This window comes from Heterocephalus glaber, unplaced genomic scaffold (assembly GCF_053883595.1).
Source record: "Heterocephalus glaber isolate CG9 unplaced genomic scaffold, H.glaber_assembly_v1.0 deba00001481, whole genome shotgun sequence".
Lineage (NCBI taxonomy): Eukaryota > Metazoa > Chordata > Mammalia > Rodentia > Bathyergidae > Heterocephalus > Heterocephalus glaber.
Genome location: NW_028258317.1, coordinates 10,813,731 through 10,830,133, shown reverse-complemented (window position 1 = coordinate 10,830,133; position 16,403 = coordinate 10,813,731). Strand labels below are relative to the sequence as shown.

Sequence of the window (16,403 nt, the reverse complement as noted above, 5' to 3'; positions counted from 1 at the left end):
GACAGAAATTGCCACAAATGTTTGATCATGAGGTGTAATAAAAATATAGTGAATGCTTAAAAAATTTATTATAGTAAAAGCCACATTGCCATCAACCTCCCATAAGTCACTTAAAATCTCCTTGCTTTGAACACGCTTATTCCATTGTTTTTGGCACTGTTTTTTACTGTAATAAGTTTTTCTTAATTTAAACATTCACCATACTCTTTGATCACCCATTGTATAGGAGAAAACTATTGTTAAAAGAACAGAATATTTTGACACATATCTTTCTAATCCTTTGTTTAATGTAGAGCAACATCCTTTTGTAAAAATGTAGTTAAATGATATTTGGTGTCATATTTCTTTTTCACTAAATATATTATAACCAAATCAATAGAACTGTAATACATTTATAAATCAAATTTTATAGTGGCATAAAATTTGATTATATTTTATTTATCTTCTGATTTTTGACATATAAATTACTTCTATTCTTGTAATTATTTTTATCCAGAGATCTATAGAATATGAGTTATTTCCTTAGGATAAATTACTAGAAATCAAATTGTTATGCTAAAGCTTATGAATATTTGAAGGGACTTGATACTTCTGCTAAGAATGTCTGAAGAATGGTTTAGTCAATGTAATTAGTAATGTATAACAATGCTCAAGTCTTCTTGCCTTTGACAATTCTAGCTGTTTCAGTTATTTTTTAAGTTCTGATTGAACTAATTCTGCCCTCATAAATACTTCAGTCTAGTGGGTAATAACATAACATACAATATACAATTCAATTTATAGTGTTGTTTTCTATGATAGAAGAAGTATTCAGATAGATTGTTAAGTAAAAAAGTAATCTGGAGATTTAAATATGGTATACTATCCCATTTTAGATTAAAGGGCAAAATGCAAATACAAATATATACCATATTGGAGTATATACATGGAATGCTTCTGTTTTCTTCAGTAATTGTCAATTTCATTTCTTCTTCAAATTTCCTCCATGCTGAGTAAAAGAAACACTTAATAACATTCTTCCTAACTTCACAGCTCTGCAGTTTTTAGTCTCAGCCTGATTCTCTAGACTCAGCTAGAGATTATGTCTGAGCTGTGAATTTTTACTCCAATCTCAATCAGACAAGTGGCTGCTCCTCTCTTTCTGAAAAGAAGGGTAGAATTGCTAAAGAAAGTTCTTTAGGAGCTGGACATGTTGGTGGACAATTCTATTTTATGACTCTAGGCAGGATTTCAAGGGGAGAAAAATGCTGATTCACCTTCTATGATCACATGAATCCACTGATGAGTATACAGCCCCCCCCCCCCGCCCCCATCACCTTCCAAAACCCTGCCCTGAGCACAGGAGAGTCTGGGGGAACATTCTAGAGCTGAACCATAATACCACTCTATGATCTTGATGGCAGGGGAATTCTGTAGCTTAGTTATGTTACAGGTAAATGATGTGTTTAATGCACAACATGGTACATTTATTTACAATGTTATTATTTAGAAAAATATGAACCTGAATTCTCAAATACATCCATTAACAAAGAAGACATGGTCCTATTCATTTTCATGGTCTATAGGTACTTAAATTCTTTGTTGCTGAGTTGAGACTGGACCAGGGCATTCGAGTAAGTGTAGTTTCCGTGAACAATGAAGAGGTTCCAAGGCTAGTCCAAGGGGAGTTTTAATTCTGAGTCATAAGCCTGTGGAGATACTGTAGCAGAAAGGAACACTTTGATCGAGTGTAGGAAATGACAGCAGTAAACCAAGAGCTCAAACACCAGATTGGTGGCCTGTGAAGACAAAGTGGGAGGGAAGACAAAGAATGAAAACTGGGATGGCAAAAAGGAAATGGGATAACCTGAGGAGGGACAATGTACCGCCAGATTGGAAGGAAGTTGGGGTTTATTTGCATAAGATGCTATCATTCCCCCATCACTTCTTTCTTAGTGAGAACAAAGAGGATATGGAACAACATCAGATGTAACCATAAGATGAAGGGACAGGAGCTTGTCCGGGGTTTGGACTCCCTGCTTGTTCTTTCCTGAGCTTCTGTTCGTCATAGACTTGAAGTCAATATTTTAAGCAAAAATGCAGTTCTTAGTTTGAAGAGTCTTGTTACAAAACTTCCTGTGGGAATATGATTGGTTAGAGAAGAGGAGCATTTGGGCAGAGGGAAAAATATATGTTAAGGAAAGGTAATGGTAGGCATATTCATTACCCATTGCTGCTATATCAAACACCATATACTTGGTGACTTAAAACAACACAAATTTATTATCTTGTAAATCTAAAATGAGTCTTAAGGAAATAAAATCAGTGTCAAGAGGGCTGTGCTCCTTTTGAGGTTCCTGAGAAAGTTTCTTTGCTTTCTTTAGCTTCTTGAGGCTGACAATATTCCTGGGTTCATGGAATCTTCAAAACACACCATTCCAGTCACTGCTTCTGTCTTTACATCTCCCTTTTCAGACTCTGGTTCTCTTGCCTCCCTCTGAGAAGGATCCTGGATAAACCAGGGACTGCCTCCCCAGCTCTAGACTCTTCTTAATCACACCTGCACAGTCCCTTTTCATGAAAGGTAAATTAAGGGATTAGGTTGTGGATTTCTTTGAGGGCTATTAGTGTACCACAAGAAGTCTATACTGTTAGTGTCTGTTTCACTTACCCATGGTCAGGTCAGAATTTTATGGCCTAATGTTTGAATTCCAAGTAGAGAGCCAGCAAGAGAGGGTGTAAACTCAGAAGCCTACAAGAGTCAGGGAGGTGATGATAACAAGAGAAGCTGAGTGTAAAACAATAGGAGGTGGCAGGGAGTGTGCATGAGCTGGAGACTCTGAAATTGACTAATGGAGGATAAGATGTTACCTTGAGTTTACCCAACTCTATCACTAGGTAGGTACATAGGCAATATTACTAGATTTATCTTTCAAGGGAACCCCAGAGATGAGAACTTTAAGTGTGCTGGTAGTGTTTAACAGTATAAAGTATATTCATGTATGTATATTATACATGTTTCTGGCATTAAGCATAGTAGCATAAAATATGCAAATATTCCTTAAATATAAAATGTATGACTCTGTATGACTTGCTATTTCTTACTCAACTCCCTATCACTTTTTATAAATCTATCATTGACAACAGGGTCACATAACCATAAATGGATTAAAAGCATGGTTGTGAAGATACACCTTCACATCTGAGATGCATCTTCATTGTTTCACTTTCATTGTTGCTTCATTATGATAAATGAAAATGTCAACCAACATTCATATATAACTTCACTTATTCGGCAATGACATGAGTACTTCTTCTGAGTTGGGATAGTAGTTTTCAAATACTAGAAGAACATTTTTTCAATGTTATGTTACCATTGTAAAAGCAGCAGGTATAATATGATTAAATTTAATCTGCATCATTAACATTTCCTTCATCACTCTTTTGTTTGTTTGTCATACTACGGATCAACCCTAGGGTGTCTCACATGTTAGACAAGTGATTTTCCACTGAGCTATATCCCAGCCTTTAAAAAAATATTTTGACACATGATCTTGCTAAATTGTCCAGGCTGGCTTCAAATTTTTGTTCCTCCTGCCTCAGCCTCCTCAGTAGCTGAGATTACAGGTGTGTGCCATTGTGCCTAGCTACTTTTTTTTTTCAGTTTTTCTTTTATTAGTACATGTTTGTAGTACATAATGACTACATTCCTTGTGGGGAGTTGGTACATGTTCATAACATATTTTAATTCCTTTTTTCATCCCTTTTCCCCTCCCCTTCTTTCTCCCTCCCTTCATGTCTTAGTCCTCTTCCCTTTTGCAAAAGACCTAGTTACCCTTTTCCTATTATCTATCTGTTATTTTCGTCTTCATTTATATTTGTTTTTCTCGTATATGAGAAACCATGCAATATTTAAACTTGTGTGTCTGATTTATTTCACTTAATTTTATGGTCTCAAGGTGCATCCATTTTCCTACAAATGATTCAAGTTTATCCTTCTTATACCAGACTAGTATTCCATTGTGTATAAATGTCACATTTTCTTTATCCATTTATCTGTTGATGGACATAAGGCTACTTCCAAGATTGAGCTATTATGAATTGTGGTTATATAAATATGGATATGCATGTATCACCATAATATGATGTCTTTAATTCTTTTGGGGAGATTCTGGAAGTTAACTAGCTGGATTGAAGGGAATTTCTAGTTTTAATTTTTTGAAGAATCTCTGTACTGATTTCCATAATGATTATGCTAGTTTTTTAAGTCCAGGTAATCAATGAACCAAGCCTTGATTTTGTAATCTTTACCTATTTCTGTGGTGTCAAATTCACATTGTGGTTTAGTGCAATCCACCAAAGGGATGTTATGTGGATCTGGGAAGAGCTATGCAATAGAATTCCTTTAGCTATTTCTGCCCTGAAGCTATTATAGATGTAAGTGGTGAGCACATGTAATACCTGGGAGGTAGAGGCAGGAAGATTACAAATTTGAGCCTAGCCTGGGCAGTTTAGTGACTCAGGGAGAACTTGTCTCAAAATAAAAAATAAAAAGAGCTGGAGATGTCATTCAGTTTGAAGGCCCTGGATTCAATCCTCAGTACTGGAAGAAAACCCTCAAAAGCATAGATCATAGTAAATTATAATAAAATAATTAGCAAGTGGCAAGTTTTGAGTATTACCTTAACATTTTAAAAAGTTTTATTGGAACATAATTTACATGCCATAAAATTCACCCTTCCCATAGTCCAACTATACAATTCTATGAATTTTAATATGTTTATGGAATTGTAGAACCATTACCACAATCTAATTATTGCTTTTGTTTTTAATGGAATTTATTCAGGTGTAGGTTTATATAATTTAAAGTTTAATAATAGCTATATTCAACAGTTACAAAATTCTTAAAATCTTAAACATTTGGCTCTTGCAAGTGGCACACCACTGGTTTTATATGAAATCTAATTTTTAGTTGCAGCAACAGTCAAAAGAAAACTAAAGTACCCCCAAAGATGGTAGGCTAAGAAATACTCGGAAGTTTCTTTAATAGGGTCAATGAGCAGTGAGAATAGATGTTATGTGAGGAAGTGGAGTTATTGAGACCCTGAGTTGACTTTGTTTCTGAGGCCTCTTGTGCAAGTGTGGCATCAGGAAGTATGTTTGACCATGTCCCTTTAATATGCAGAAATGTGTGCCAGGGCTTGGTGGTGGCACCCGTAGGTGACATCCTTGGTGATGGGAGGGGCAGGTAGCAGGACAAGAGGTCTTCATGCAGTGTCTCTCTGGAGGTCCTGGAGGAATAGAGCAGGAAAGGAGGAAAACTGTGTGACCTTGCAGCTGGGAATCAGAAAATAATTGGGGAGATTTTTGTAGGGAAGATCCTAGAGGCCCTGAAATCTTCAATGAGGATGTATTAAAGTTACAGTAAATCTGTAAGGGACTGTATAACAGAGACATTTTTGAGTGAAAGGTTATGTTATTAATAAAATAGCCAGGGTATCAGGTGTAAATTGGGACTATCAAAAACAAACAAGATGTGCGGTCATTCTGCTTATCAAATATCTAACCCGGAGCTTTCTGAAAGGGACACGTGATAGCTTCCTGAGGAACTTTCTAAAATAAGCATGGTTGGAGTGAGAATCGAGTGGACAGGGCTATTTGCCAGAATCCTGTGCCAGGAATTCAGTGTAGCTGAATTCCTACAGCTCTCCATGTCGATGCCTTATCTCTCTCCTCCTCCACCGAAGCCCACCCCATACAAAAACACTGAGGGGCAAAGAGGTACCTGGCGGGTCACATGGAGGCAGAGCCTTGCACTGAGCCTGGCAGAAGGTGATGATTGAGTGTTTATTGAGACACTGCCTCAAAAAAACTCTTCTGTCCCAACTGCCAGCCTGTTATCCTCTCTAGGATTCTCGGGAATCCTGTCAGTTTCTGGGGCAAAGTGATTGGAAGCTTCTGTATACATGTGTGCATGTTGCTTGTGTGCTGGAATCCAGGAAGGCAGGAGTTGCTCTCGCTCTCTCCAAGGTCAGTCTCTCTCGGGGCTGTGACTGTGCTTACTTTTCCCTACCCCGCCATGACTCACCTGTGTAAATTCCTGAGGAGATTATTACAATCCCACTCCTACATGACCAGGCTGCCTTTGTTAGAAATTACTTTGCTCCAGGAAGGTGAGTACAAACTCGCTCCTCAGCTTGCACTGGTGGCGCATGAGTGTAAGGAGCTAAAGAGAAAAGCTGCCAGAGGGAGGTGAGGAGGGAGAGAGAGAGAGAGGGAGAGAGAGAGAAACCATAAAACAGTGCCTTCCAGCCACAGTCTAATGGTCTACCACGTGATGCTGGGTAGCCTGAGATATAGGCGCCATATTTTCTGGGTCTACTTTGTCAGTAAATATGACACAGATGTTGCTGAATATTTTATGATTAACTTGCCCCGGGAGTCCCTAAATGTTTTATAATTTCTGAGTAAAGAAAGCAAGCATCCACGGCTGTGTGCTTTTAGCAGCAAGCTCAAAAATCACAATAATGTCTAAGAAAAGAGATATATTTCTTCTCACATAGTTTTGAAAGAAAACAACAGCCACAAAAGTTCATTGTGAACTGTGCAAACACAGGAAGATAACGACATGTAACCGGAGGAGTGGGGACTAATTTCAGGGCATTATGATGATTCCATGGTTTGAATTTAGACATAATCATTCCTGAAAATGGAGATTGATAAGTCGGGATTGTATCCCTTTTGGATTGGTTCTCCTATGGAGAAGGAGTGTTTTCTTTATGATGGGCGGCACAGATCTTTGTTAAAAAGGGATAAATTCATTTTAAGTTTAGGTTTTTTCTGTGCAAGAAGTGAACTTTCCTGTCCTTGGTTTTTAACCCAGGTCTCACTTCCTTACACAGCAGAGGGCACCCTACCCACAGTAATCGTAAGGCTGGCCCCAGCTTGAGGACAAAGTGATCCATTTCTTCACATTCCTTGGTTGAACTCAGAGTAGAATCTGGCTCCGCAAGTCAGGGTGGGAGACGAAGTGTAATTAGGAAGCAGGGGAGCGATAGCAGATTAGTGTAGAGTAATAGTGAGTGAGTGAGGCCCTACTGCTTCTTTTTAAAATCTTTTTATTTTAGTAGTACATATTTACAGTACATAATGCCTCCATTTATCATGGGGAGTTTGTACATGTGCGTAAAACATCGTAATTCCTTTTTCATTCCCTTCCTCTCCTATTCCTCCTGCTCCCTCAACGCTTGTTCCCTTTTGTGTTTGCAAAAGCTCTATTTCCATTTTTTTCTGTCAGTGTTCTTTTAGCTCTGTGTTTCTGAGTTGTGTCTCTTTGCTTTCTTCATTAAAAAATGGTAACAAATACTAATTTACTGGTAAAGTCTTGGGCACAATACCTGGCCTGTACAAAGTACTCAATAAATACTAGCTTTAATGCAAGCAAACAAACAGTCTCAGGTTCAGGCTAGGGGAAGATAGGGGCAGAAAATGAGCAGGAATATTGGGATGACCCATTTTGAACAATATATGGACTAATATTTTATATATGTTTGTTAACTGATTGGTAAGTTTTGCTTATCATTCCATTTATTTGTGAGGTGCTGGTACTTTCTTTTACATATCAAAGATTTGTGAAATTTTAAAATGGAAGTTTGTTCAATGAAATCAACTTTGCTTTTTCGGGGAGAAACTGGATACACTCAGTGAAACTCAGTTAAAGAAAAAGAGAGATATAAATTATTTTGGAAGTATTTTCCAAACCCCTCTCCAGATCTTGTTTTCTGAAAATGCAAAGGAAATGGCATCTCATTCTTTGCAAGGTGCAAACTTCCCTTGGCACAGATGATAGTATTTAAGAGCAAGAAGGATCCTTAGGTGACTCACACTTTCATACTCCCACCTACCCCTTCCCTGTCCCCTCATCAATTAAATAAAAATCTCTTGGTGTGAGGCTCGATTATCTGCTTTTTTTTTTTGTTTTTTTAAAAAAACAATTTCTCAGGTGATTCTTATGGCAAACAAAATTGTGAACACTTGATCTACACCAACTCATTTTTCTTCTGGAGAAGGAAAGTATTTTTTTGCTGGCAGGGAAAGTACTTATCCAGCCTCTCGAAGGATGTCCTTAATGTGAAAATTTAACAAGTTAAAAACTTTCCATGCCCTTTACTTCTTCTTTAGTCTCCCTCCAGTTTTCAGGACAAAGTGCAGGGTCTTTGGTTAAATCATAAGTCCTCTTGCTGTGTATTTCACCTCTATTTTTATTTTCCTCCTCTTCCTTGGCCTTCTCACTAATCACACCTAATGGCTTGTACTTCTAGAACATGGCATGAAACTCCACAGTGTCCACTTTAATGAATGCTATCCCTTCTTCCTGCCAGGCTGCCTTCATGTCTTTCTCCATTTTCTTTTTTTCTTCAGGTTTCTTTTTATTAATACGTGCCTGCTGTACATAATGATTACATTCCTTGTGGGGAGTTGGTACATGTACATAACACATCTCAATTATTTTTTTCATCCCATTTTCTTCCCCTCTTGCCCACTTCTTCTCTTGATCTCCTTACAATTTGAAAACAAATCTATCTTCCTACTTCTTATTATTTATCTTGTATTTTGCTCTTTATTTATATTTTGAGTTTCTCATCTAAGAGAAACTATGCAGTATTTAAACTTGTGTGGCTGATTTATTTCAAGTCTCAAGGTGCATCCATTTTCCTAGAAATGACTGAAATTTATGCTACTCATGTCAGACTAGCTCTTCATTGTGCATAAGTACCACATTTTCTTTATCCATTCATCTGTTGCTGGACATATAGGCTGCTTCTAAGATTTAGCTATTATGAATTGTGCTTCTATAAACATGACTATGCATGTATCACTGTGATATGATGTCTTTAACTCTTTCATGAAGATAACTAAAAAGGGAATAGCTCGGTCAAATGGAATATCTAGTTTTAGTCGTTTGAGGAATCTCTATACTGATTTCCATAGTGGTTGTACTAGTTTACCATCCTACCAACAGTGTAGATGGGTTCCTTTTCCCTCTGCTGCTTTGCCAGCATTTGTTATTATTTGATTTCTTGATGAGAGCCATTCTTTCTGGGGTAAAACGGAATTTCATTGTTGTTTTAATTTGCATATCTCTAATGGCCAGCAATGTTGAACTATGTATTTATTGGCCAATTGTACTTCTTCTAAGAAATATTTATTCATTTCTGTTGCCCATTTTGATTGGGTCTTATATTTGGGAAGGCATCTAATTTTTTTGTTCTTTATATATTCCGGATATTAGTCCTTTGGGGAATAGCTGGCAATTTTTTTCCCCTATTCCGTAGGTTGTCTCTTTTCTTTGTTGGTTGTCTCCTTTGTTGTGCAGAAGGTTTTTAGTTTGATATGATCCCCTTTGTAGATTCTTGGTACTATTTCTTGTGCCATGGGATTCTATTCAGAAAATTCTTGCCTATAGCTATGTCTTCAAGAGTTTTACCGATTTGCTTTTGTTACTCAGGCTTGCTTTTACTATTCTGGGTCTCTTCCAGTTTCATATGAATTTTAGGATTGTTTTCTGTAGGTTTTGAGGAATACTATTGGTATTTTGATTGGGATTGCATTCAATCTGTATATTAGTTTTGAAAGTATTTTGGCTATATTGGTTCTGCCTATCCAGGAACAAATAATATCTTTCCATTTTCTGGTGTCCTCTTCAATCTCCTTTCTAAGAGTACTGTAATTTTCACTGTAGAGAAGTTTTACTTCCTTGGTTAAATTAATTCCCAATTATTTAATTTTTCTTTCTGCTATTTTGAATGGTATGGATTTCCTAGTTTCTTTCTCAGTGAATTTGTTATTGGTGTATAGGAACATTATTAATTTTTGTGTGTTGATTTTTTTATCCTGTTACATTGCTTTGTTTGGATATTAATTTTGGAGTCTTTTGGTGGAATTTTTTTGGTTTTCTATGTAGATGATCGTGTCATCTGAAAATAATGATAATTTAATTTTTTCATGTACATATCCCTTTTGTTTCTTCCCCTTGCCTGATTCCTCTGGCTATTGTTTCTGATACTCTGTAAAACAGGAGTAGTGGCAGTAGACTGTCTTGTCATGTTCCTGACTTTAGAGGGAAAGCGTTCAGTTTTCTGCTTTTAATATAATGTTGGTAAAAGCTTTGTTATAAATATCTTTTGTCAGATTGAGATAAGGTCCTTCTATACTTATTTTCTTCAGGACTTTTTTTTTTTCTTTTGGTACTGGGGATCGAACTCAAGGCCTTGTACTTGCAAGGCAGGTATCCGCACCACTGAGCTAAATTGCCAGCCCTTCTTCAGGATTTTTATCACGAACAGATGTTGGATTTTGTCAGTCTTTTTCTGCATCTATTGTCATGATTATGTGATTTTTGTTCTTGCTTCTGTTTATGTGATATATTACATTTATTAATTTGTGTATGTTGAACCATCCTTGGGAGGAAGCCTACTTGGTCTTGAAGTATGATCTTTCTTTATTTTTTTTTTTTGGTACCAGGGATTGAACTCAGGACCTTGAGCTTGTGAGGCAGGTGGCATAACCACTGAGCTAAATCCCCGGCTCCTGATGTATGATCTTTTTGATGATTTATTGAATTGTATTTGGCAATATCTTGTTGAGGATTTGTGTATCTGTGTTCACTAAAGAGATTGGCCAATAGTTTTCTTTTTTGGTTCAAATCTGATTTTGGAATCATGGTAATGCTATCTTTAAGGAATGATTTTGGGAGTGCTCTTTCTCTTTCAATTTCATTAAAGAGTTTGAGGAATATTGATGTCAGATTTTGCCTGAAGTCTTGTAGAATTCACCAGTGAATCTATCAGGACCTGGGCTTTTCTTAATTGGTAGGTTTTTAAAATTGCTGCTTCAATTTCACTGCCTATTATTGGATTATTTAGGGTTTTTATATCTTCTTGATTCAGTTTTGATAATTCTTATGTATTTAGGAATCTATCCATTTCTTCTGAATTCTCCAATTTATTAGAGTACAAATATTGTAAGTGGTTACTAATCTTTTGGATTTTGGTGATGTCCATTGTGAGTTTACCTTTTAAAATTTTTAATTGCATTGCTTTGGGACTTTTCTTTTCTTTTTGGGGGGGTAAGATTGGCTAATAGTTTGTCCATTTTCTTTATTCATTTCAAGAGGCAGCATTTCAGTTAATTCTTTCTTTGAATTGTTCTTTTAGTCTCCATTTCATTAATTTCTGCTCTGATATTTATAATTTCCTTTCCTGTACTAGCTGTGGATTTGATTGTTCCTATTTTTCTAGGACCTTGAGTGCATCATTATGTTATTTATTTGGGCTCAGTCTCTTTTTCTGATGTAGGAATTCATAGCTATAAATTTCCCTCTTAGGACTGCTTTCATTTTGTCTCAATTCTTGTGTGTTGTACTGGGATTATTGTTTCCTTCTAAGAACTGTCTTATTTCTTCCTTGATTTCTTCTGTGACCTATTAATTACTCAAGAATGTATTGGTTAATTTCCATTCATTTGCATAATTTCTGTAGTTTCTTTTGGCATTGAATTCTAGCTTCATGCACTATGATCTGATATATGCATGGGATAATTTTGATTATTCTGAGTTTACTTAAGCATGCCTTATGAGATAGTATGTTGTCTCTTTTAGGGAAAGTTCCATATGCTACTGAGAGGGATGTGTATCCTGTTGTTGGATGGAACACTCTGTAGATGTCCATTAAATTTATTTATTTGAAGGTTTTATTGAGCTCTGATATTTCTTTAATGATTTTTTGTCTAGTTGATCTATTGGTAATAATTGGGCATTGAGGTCCCCTACTATAATTGTGTTGATGTTTATCTAATCTTTTATGTCCAGTAGTACTTGTTCTTTAAAGCTGGGTGAGCTATTGTTTCATGCATATATGTTAATAATTATCTCTTTCTGTTGAATTGTTCCTTTAACCAATACGTAGTGACCTTTTTTGCCCTTTCTGGTCAGTTTTTGCTTGAAATTCACTTTGTCTGAAAATAGGATAGCTACTTCTGCTTTTTTGGTGTTCCCATTACATGAAATATTGTTTTCCATCCTTGTGATTTTTAGTCTATGAATTTATTTTGGGGTAAATGTGTTTCTTGTATATAGCATACCATTGGATTTTATTTCTTGATCAATCTTGCCAATCTGTGTCTTTTGATTGGGGAATTGAGACCATTTACATTGAGAGTAATTACTGAAAGGTATTGACTTATTGCTTTCAGTGCATTGTTTTCCTGCTGCTCATTCCTTTCACTTCATTCTACTTAAAAGCTCACCCTACGTGGCATATTCATTTTACTGGACCTTTTGGCATTGTTAGCTTCATTGTGTCTAAGATATCCTTGAGAATTTTTTTGAGTGCTAGTTTTGCTATCATGAATTTCTTTAGGTGGTCTTTATCATGGAAATATTTTTTTACTTCATAATTTTGGAAGATAGTTTTGCAGGATATATCAGTTTGGGTGAGAAGTTATTTTATGTTAGAGCTTGAAACACTTCATTCCACTCTCTTCTGGCTTTTAATGCTGTGTTGACAAGTCTGCTGTAGTTCTAATGGGTTTACCTTTATATGTATATATTTTTTTTGGTACTGGTGATCGAACTTGGGTCCTTGTGCTTGTGAGGCAGGAGGTGGAACCACTGAGCCAAATTCCCAGCCCTGACCTTTATATTTGATTTGTTGCTTTTCTCTTAACATTTTTAAGATTCTAGGGGATTTAGCTCAGTGGTTCCACCGCCTGCCTCACAAGCACAAGGACCCAAGTTCGATCCTCGGTACCAAAAAAAAAAAAGATTCTGTTCTTGTTTTGGGCATCTGGGATTTTGCCTATGATGTATTATGGAGAGATTCTTTTCTGAGCGTGGCTTTTTGGGGTTCTGTATGCCTTACTTATCTATCTGTTAAATTCTTTCCTCGTATTTGGAAAGTTTTTTGCAATTATTTCAGGTTTTTTAAAATGCTACTTGTGGTATCTTCTGATTTTTCAATAACTGCCATTAATCTTAGTCTGCTTTACATCATCTAGCAGCTATTGGATCCATTTTTCATGTTCTATTGTCATTTCTAAGGTCTCTCTGTGTAACTGGTCACCAAAAATAGGTCTATCTTCAAGTTCTGACACTGTCCTCACATTGTTCCCATCTGCTGCCTATACTTATTATTGAATTTTTTTATCTCCTGAACTTCTGATTGGTACCTTTTTATGGACTTTTTTCTGTTCTGAGAATTCATTTTGTATCATTTTGTTTTGCTCAAGTAGCTTTTTATTAGTGTATTTTGTAGACTCTCTGTCTTGTATTAACCCCATTATCTGTTTAGTTATATTTTCTTTGTGCTCATTAAGCACATTATTCTTCTGTTCTTTTAAAAAAATATCTTCTCTGTTATCCTTTCAAATAATTCATCTGTGTGGTTTTTGATTTCCTCCCCATCACCTCTGGGCTCTGTGGATTAGCCTTGGGGGTGTTGGGAGTTTTTGAAAGGTTTTATTACTTTGTCCTCTTATGTCTCTATTTTTTGTTTTTTTGGGCTGAGGTTTGCATGTTGCTTATCATGGAAGACATTTTTGCTAGTATGGTGATCTTTTTAGTTCACATCTGCTTTTCAGGGATGCCCTCTGGGCATGGCTAACTATAAACCTTTGTCTCTGTCCCAACATCCAGCCGCCTTTGTTTATTTGGGAGAGGAGGCTGCAGTATATTTGGACCAGTATCCAGTTCTCTGAAAATGAGCCACAGTATCGTTGACACAAAGGCAATTTAGATATAGGCATACACAGGAAACTAATAACAGCAACAACTATGTTACCTTGGCCATAGGAATAAAATCAACAACAATAATAACATCAAGATTAACTGGATATTGACATACTCTAAGAACCAATAATTTACTATCCTTGACCATAGAAAAATGTTCTTCTTCTATTTTTAGTATAAACACTAATACAGGGCTGGGGATTTAGCTCAGTGGAACTGTGCCTGCCTTGTAGGCGTGAAGTCCTGAGTTCGATCCCCAGTATGGCAAACAAAACAAAACAAAAGACCAAAAAACAAAAAACCAAAAACTCTAAAAACCCCCCAAAAACCACTAATATAAACTAAATATTGACCTATAGACTATATCTACTGAATGGAAGAACTTTACTTCTACTAACAATAAAATGGCATTCAATACTAATAGCATAGAGTTAATTATCTAAAGATGCATAAAACCTAATGGTTGTACTAGAAAAGATGGAGGGTGTGGGGAACAGGAGAATGAGAAAAGTAAAATTAGAGATATCCATCAATAGAAGAAGAGAAGGAGGAGAGAAGAGTGAGATACAGGATCCTGTTGAAGGGTAAAAAGAAATTAATAGTATTAGATAATAGTAACAAAAAAATTAACAAGAGCAATAAAAAACCAGAGCAAAATAATTGAAAAGAAGAAAATTAAGATGGAAAAAATGGCTAAAAGGAGGAAAAATAATAAACATCGAACTCCCCCCCAAAAAAATCAAGGAAGGAAAAAATAAAGAGAAAAAAATTGAGTTGATTAAAAAATTCTTCTGTATTTTTGAATGAGTGGTTTCTTTTCAGAGTCTGTAGTCTTGGAATCCAGCAAGTCATGATTTCCTCTGATTAGATTCTCTGGCCTGTGGGTTTGTGAGGCACCCTCCCTACTCCGGGGTCTCCTCTGTCCATACAGTCCAGACTGTGGTAACTGTTGAAACTGAGGTATGGTAGGTAGGAAAAGCAATCAGTTCTCTGGTTTCTGCTGGATATAGGCTATGGGGCAGGGGTTCAAGCAGACTGCTGGACTTACTACCAACACTTTCAGATCCAGTCTCCTCTGAAAACCATACTTGCTGGGCCTGGTTTCTCCCTAAGAGGGACAGAGCCAATGTCCTTTCAGCCTGAGTTTAAACTGCTCAGGGGGTCTATGTCTACCCCATACTCTCCCTGGCTATCATAGTCACTTTGGGAGAGTAACACTGGAAACCCTGAAGTGGAATTATTCTGTGGCTCCATTTTAACCCCTTCCCCAAATGGAGCCTGATTAAACACTCTCTGGGAATATGGTGAATGCTGCACTGGGTTTCTTCTCCTACACTAGCTTGCTGTGAAGGAGTCACTTTTGGAGTAAATCCTCATGTTATTTTTGTAGTTTCCTGTGGTGAGCTTTTCTTGGGGCTAGTGCTGTGGGCCAGGTCAGTTACTTTTCCCTGGAGCTGTTGACTCTCAGGTGCTCACTTTCTGTTCTTGGGTTTTGTTTAGTTAAGTCTTTAATCAGGTTGCTTGGTTAGTTGGCTCCTCTGCTGAACTGTGTGGAGGGGAAACAAAACACAGAATGCATTTGGAGTTTGTGGGTGGCTGTGGCCAAGAGGCAGAATCTGCAGATGTGGAGTCAGCCTCGGGTGAGTGCAACTCGTTTGCAGGCTCCTCCAACTGTGAGTGGTGCAGGGGTGATTTCCTCAGTCTGTGCAAGGTACCAGAATCTTTCTTCATTTTCAAAATGCAGCTCAAGCTGAGCTATCTGAGAGGTAAAGAGGAAACATTAGCTGTTGCTACCTTATGTCAGAACATTGTAGAATTTTTTTTCTTTAAAGCCTGGGAAAGATCCTTTGAGACTCCTTAATTTTGAGCTAATGTGTTTTCAGGGATAGCAGTTCATAACTGTGTAAGGAGGACAAAATATGAGACAAATGTAATGGTACTCTGGTCACAAAGAGAGCACATACCTCACTGAGTGTGATGAAAGTTAACTTTTTGAGAAACACTGAACATTCAGCCCTGGGGCTACCAATCTATCCCTCTTCCAATCACTTTGGCTTTCAGGTGAAGAAAGAAAGAGCCAAAAGGGAGCTGGAAACTTGATAGATAGCGGTGCAGGGGAACCCAGGTCTGCTGAATCTAGGTCTACTCTTCATAGCCCATTTCTGTTTAAAGCTCCACTGCATTTATTCCAGTGAAATAATGATGCTCAACATTTATGCATTATAAAGTTAGAACAAAGGAGCACTAACTCCACTTTATAAGGGAACGATGTATCTTACTTGCTGTGCTAGACTCCTTGACAAGACAGGCTGAAACTAACCTTCATAGATCTGGCTGGAGTGTTCTGACCATGCAATAGTTTTTGCTCCAGTGATATTCTAGCTTGAGTCCACACAGTGGGCAAAAGAATCCTCATCAAGCTTTTCTCCCAGCTCACAGCTAGTGTACAGTGAAATCTTGGCCTTAGTGTCTCTAAGTTATGGAGTTCCTTCTTTATGATGCTGGGTTAATTTTACTTCTTAAGGATTTCTAAAACTATGAACATCTCCTTCAGTGCTCTTTTCTAGGAGAAAAGATTTGTACTCACCTAGACAAAAGCTTATACTTCATGTTCAAGTTATCCTTGTATGTAACAGAA

General features: G+C 37.0%; 1 long non-coding RNA gene across 2 annotated transcripts in view; it reads left to right on the top strand.

Moving 5' to 3' along the window:
- Nucleotides 1–5,757: 5,757 nt before the first annotated feature.
- The window catches only part of LOC147825810 (uncharacterized), a 364,844-nt gene continuing 354,198 nt past the window's right edge, over nucleotides 5,758–16,403 (top strand). For both annotated transcript variants that reach the window (XR_015440151.1, XR_015440150.1), the window contains exon 1: nucleotides 5,758–6,152. This is a non-coding gene — a long non-coding RNA (uncharacterized LOC147825810). The remainder of the gene's footprint in view (nucleotides 6,153–16,403) is intronic.